The 5,286-nt window shown below is 49.3% G+C and overlaps 1 protein-coding gene across 2 annotated transcripts in view; it reads left to right on the top strand.

Moving 5' to 3' along the window:
- Positions 1–5,286, top strand: part of Pc (pyruvate carboxylase) — a 121,276-nt gene that overhangs the window by 2,474 nt on the left and 113,516 nt on the right. For both annotated transcript variants that reach the window (XM_008822868.2, XM_029558554.1), the window contains exon 2: positions 2,952–2,989. The gene's annotated coding sequence lies outside the window, so the exon portion shown is untranslated. The remainder of the gene's footprint in view (positions 1–2,951; positions 2,990–5,286) is intronic.

Below are 5,286 nucleotides of genomic sequence, written 5' to 3'. Positions count from 1 at the left end.
TTTTTTGGTCTTTTTGAGACAGGGTCTCCCTGTAGCCCCAGCTGTCCTGGAACTCACTATGTAGACCAGGCTGGCCTTGAACTCACAGAGATCCGCCTGCCTCTGTCTCCTGAGTGCTGGGATTAAAGGCATGTGCCACCAAGCCCAGCTCCTTTTTCTTTTTAAAGGTAGGGTCTTATGTAGCAGAGGCGGGCTTTGAATTCCCGATTTCCTCCACCTCCCAAGTGCTGGTATTACAGGCACACACTGAGGTCTTCCTTTCCTTTCCTCTTTCTGTCTCCCTTGTAGTCAGATGCTGTGCTGGGTGCATGCTCTCCTAACAGACTGTGTCCCAACTTGCTGTGTCCTCACAGTCCCTAGCACTGTCCTGGGAACAAGAGGGTGTGTCATAAATGTTTGGGATAAATTAGTAGGAAATGACTCAAGGTGAGAACCAATGAGGGAAGAAGGGAGAAGAAGGGAAGAAGTCAGTTTGGGGTGGTGGCAGCGACTGGCGGATATCACTGGGAAGGAGTTCTGTTACTCTGGAGCACTCTTCTGCCTGAACTCGATGCTTCATTTGGTCAGTATATTTGGAAAAAACTAGTTGCGCGCTCTCTTCAGCTGTCTCTGGTACTACCTCACCTCTTTTGGCTGGCCCCCGACTTTTTGTATTTCAGAAGTGCCTGACTGCCCCTCCTTCAGTGTGAAGTTGTTCTCTTAGACAGCACCAGTGTCTGCAGATCTGGAGTACAGGTTGCTCCTGAGGGTTAGAGGCCCGCCTTGTGGAGAAAGTGCCCTGGGGCTGGTTTCTCATCTGGGAGGCATTCTTTGCACTTGAACCTGCTCATTGAGACCTCACCTGGGTGGCTTACCAAAGGAGGAGGGCCTGAGAGTGGCAGATGGGAAAGTGGCAGAGAAAATAACCATTTCTTATTGAATGGGAAACTTCAGCTTGGGATTCAAGACTCTGAAGTGGCCGGGTGTCATAGTTCATGCCTGCAGTGTCAGCACTCAGGCAGATGAGGCAAGGGGGTTGAGAATTTGAGGCCAGCCAGGGTTACATAAGGAGTTTCAAGTACATAGGGAGATCCCCACCCCCACACCTTGCCCTCCCCTTTGGGCTATTTCTTCCATTGACTCCCTTGACCTCACAGGTCACCTCTTCCTCAGCCCCCTTTGAGACTGTTTGGTTTTTCCTCACACCCTACCTCAGTGTCCCTCCTCTGCTCTTGTTTCTGCAGGGCACTTCCTCTTGTTCTATCAAGAAATTTTTAAAAAATTTTATTTTTGGTCTTTTTGAGACAGGGTTTCTCTGTAGCTCCAGTTGGCTTGGAACTCACTATTTAGACCAGGCTGGCCTTGAACTCACAGAGATCCGCCTGCCTCTGCCTCGAGTGCTGGGACTGAAGGCGTGTACCACCACACCCAGCAGCTCTATCAAAATTGAACTAGTCCTCAAGACTTGGGGCTTTCCTGAATTGAGCTTGCCAAATCTATTCTGTTGGGTGTGGGCTCTCTCTTTTAATATAATGATGATGATTTTAATAATAAAAAAAATTCTGTACACACTCTCACTTTGTGACAGGGGCTTTGATATAGAGAGGTGACATAACTCACCAGTCACAGCTCGGAAATGGCATGGCTGCAACTGGCCCTGGGCTCTGGGCCCCTGCTGGCATGCCACTCAAGTTTCACCCCCACTTTTGCCTCTAATGTTAGTTCATAACAGCTTAACTTGTTTTTTTGGCACTTTTGGGGGCAGAGCTTGTGCCTTCTGGCATGGATCCCTGTGCAAGGCACACACTCAGTAAATATTTCATTGAATCGAATGCCCCGAACATTCAGTTTCAGTTTGACATAATCTATTGGGGCAGGTGGTTTTCTGTGAACACATGAGCTTGCTGGTCTGTGTCTACATTTTGCTGCTTATTGCCCAGTGGCTTGAGCTACCTCACAGGTGGCCTTTGGAAAAGAAGTACTCCATAAACTCACGGTGGCCTCACACTCCCTGTGAGCTTCCTGGGGCCTGAACACATGAACACTGGGGTGCATTCTTAGGCATGGCACAGAGGAGCCTTGGCAAGAAAGGATGGGGAGAAATAGAAGACATGTCCCAGGTCACGTAAGACAGTGCTTCATTAGTGTCAAGTTGCACAGTGAGATAGGCCAGCATCCCAGAATCAGGAGCGCAGGTAGCTCTGAAGATTAGAGGCAGTTGCCTGGAGAAAATGCATCTGGGGCTGGATGGAAGTGGGTGGGGGGAGAATGCACTTTAGAGGAATCAGGAATTGCTTCTAGAACTTCTTGTGTGGTGGGTCCGGACAAGGGTTGCACTTAAATGCTTACTGCATGTTGGCCAACGTCAGCACCTGCTCTTCTCCCCTTCACTATTGATGATTGAACCTAAGCAAGTACTCTACCCCCGAGCTACCTCTCAGCCTTCTTTTAGCCTTTTCTTTGGTCTTTTTGAGACAGGGTCTCCCTGTAGCCCCAGCTGTCCTGGAACTCACTATGTAGACCAGGCTGGCCTTGAGCTCACAGAGATCCTCCTGCCTTTGCCTCCTGAGTGCTGGGACTAAAGGCGTGTGCCATCACGCCTGGCTCTTCTTTTAGCTTTGTATTTCAAGGCAGGAGCTTTGAATTTGATTCTCCTGCCTCAGCTTCCCAAGTAGCAGGAGTTACCAGTAGGCATGTGCCAAGAGACCCAGCCAGAGCGTACCCCTTGTTAAGTGTTATTTCATTAGCTGCCCCTAGAGCCTGTGAGGGAGCATTATTGCCTCCATTCAGATGAGTGGGTGGCAGAGCAGCGAGGGGTAGGGCTGAGGCAGCTGGACAGCAGCACTGGGGCACCATGGTGGCCCCTGTGGAACAGGTGGTTCTGGAGGTGCCAAACCCATGTTCTTGACACTCCTAGCTTTTCCAAGCCTGGAGCAATGAGAATAACGCTTCTTTTTTTTCTTTTACTTCAGATTAACATCTGCCTTTTGGAGAGCTGACCACACTAAGGGTAAGTCCTGCGCCTGAACCCAGGCCACCGTTGGGGTCATGGCAGTCTTTGTGGCCATTGTAGTCCTAGCACACACATCATGTCTCATGTTCAGTCTTGGCTTTTGGGAAATCTCTTTTTTATCAGGGCATCTGCATTTTTCTGGGTTTTCACAGGAATATGACATCTGGCTCCCTGCTGGCCTCAGCTGGCAGCTGGCCAGCTGCAGCAGGAGGCCATTTTTCTGGAAAGGTAGACTTGGGAAGCTGGACTGGAGCACGGTGGGTGGTAGCAACTTACAGGAAGCATCCTCTCTGAGCATCCTCTAGGAGACTGCTTCTTCAGAGCTTGTGGAAGCCTGCATCTTGGCCAGGATGCTATGGGGGCTTGGAGAAGCATGCAGCTGTGGCATGAGAGGTCGCTTTACCAGTTAGTTGTAGAAACACTTGACCCACTTCTCTAACCTCTGCTGGGCACAAGGACAAGGGAATGGGGGGCAAAATTATCCCTTCTTTTCCCTAGTTAGTACCCAGCAGAACTGTCCTCTATCACCTGCCTCTTTCAAGGCTCTGACAGTGGGGATTTTCCTAGGTTGCAGGTGGCCGGAGATGTAGTTGCATCTGCTCAGCCTGAATTCCAAGGCACTGAACTGGGCCCCACTTCTGTCTCTAGGCTGGTTTCCTTCTAGTTTTCATGAATGCCAGTAATGTTCTATCCTTCCAGTGAAGGCAGGTACTGTGCCTATTGCTCAGCTAGGAACCCTGGGGACTTTGTGACAGCTTTACCTAGAGCTCGTGTTCATTGTAGAGTGGAGATTCCCTTGTTCAGGGATTTTTCTTGGTTTTCCATCCACTGTGGAGGGATTTTCTCAGGACACTCTTCCTGACCCATGACTTGGGCTATTTTGAGGTCTTCCACACTCCACTTGTCTGACCTTGACAGTGGGTGTTTTCAACTCTACCACAGAGTCTCCTTAGAAAGTTGATGGAGAAAGGGTGGATGGGCTTCTAGTGGAAGCCTATATGTGGATGTGTGCCACTGTGCCACTCTACCCCGTTTCCATCACCCTCTTCTCTCTGCTGGTTCTGTTCTCTAAGGTTTAGTTGATAGAACTGGATAAATTTCTCTTGCTTACATCCCTGCCAGCAGAGGTAGAGGTGCTAGGTTAAAGTACCCCCAAACCAGCTAGAGCAGAAGAAACTGAAGCCCAAAGAAAGTTCACTAGCAGAATCTAGGATGCCACCCCATTGTTTTTTAAGGTCGTCATCTTTCACTGATGGCTTCCCCCAAATCCATCGATTAGAAAAGAAAATGAGTCACCAAGAAGGGCCCTGTCCTAGGTCATTTGGTTTGTCAAAGCTTGTTCTCTCATCAGTTCCCAAGGCCCTGTTTCCTTCCCCAGAGCTTGCCTTAGTTACGGTAACTAAGGCTCTGTTATCTCAGCTGGGGCCTCCCTCCTCTGTGGCTTTCCCCTGGGGATCTCAGAGGGACACAGCTGTGGGCTGTTGTTAAGTGTCATGCCGGAAGGCAGAACCCCAGGTCCTCCTGGCCCATATCAGCCTGTAGCTTTCCTGTTACCTCCTTGCCCAGATTTACCCAGATTTGCCAGGCCTGGGATGTGGCAAGGCTATACTGGAAGCGCATTTCTTCAGCTGTGTGAGCGTGGGCTGGGCCAGACTCCCGAGAGAGCTCCTGTCCTGAAGGACATGATACATGACATCCAAGGCTCAGGCTGAGGCTACCGGGAAATTCCATGAGCTGGCTGTGCTGAGTCATGCTTAGTCTGAGTGTGTGTGTGTGTGTGTGTGTGTGTGTGTGTGTGTGTGTGTGTGCCCTTTCTCCTCTCTGCTACTCTGCAGGTAGCTCTGAGGACCATCAGGCTATCATTTCTTATCTCTGTACTCACTTTACACTTCGGAGTGCGTTCCCTAACTGATGTGCAGTTCATCAGTGCGAAATTTATTAATAATAAATCACTAGTAGTAGTAAGTATAATATTTATTCTGGGAAACATTCCTCTCATGCATGAGAAAACAGGGGTTCTGAGATACCTAGTGACTGATGAGTGGCATGTCTAGGTAAGCTTCTGAATGCCACACCCACCCCGACCCATGGAGCTTTGGAGAAAATCAAAGACCATTCATAGTGACTTTGATTGAAAAGTTTGCTTTCCAATATGTTAAAATTGCAAATTTAAAAATCTAGTTCTTGGGGTTGGAGAGATGGCTCAGCAGTTAAGAGCACTGATTGCTCTTGCAGAGGACCTGGGTTCGATTTCCAGCACCCACATGGCAGCTACAAACCGTCCTTAACTCCAG

Source organism: Nannospalax galili, unplaced genomic scaffold, assembly GCF_000622305.1.
Source record: "Nannospalax galili isolate Female #2095 unplaced genomic scaffold, S.galili_v1.0 scaffold89, whole genome shotgun sequence".
Lineage (NCBI taxonomy): Eukaryota > Metazoa > Chordata > Mammalia > Rodentia > Spalacidae > Nannospalax > Nannospalax galili.
This window is presented reverse-complemented; position numbering and strand designations above follow the sequence as displayed.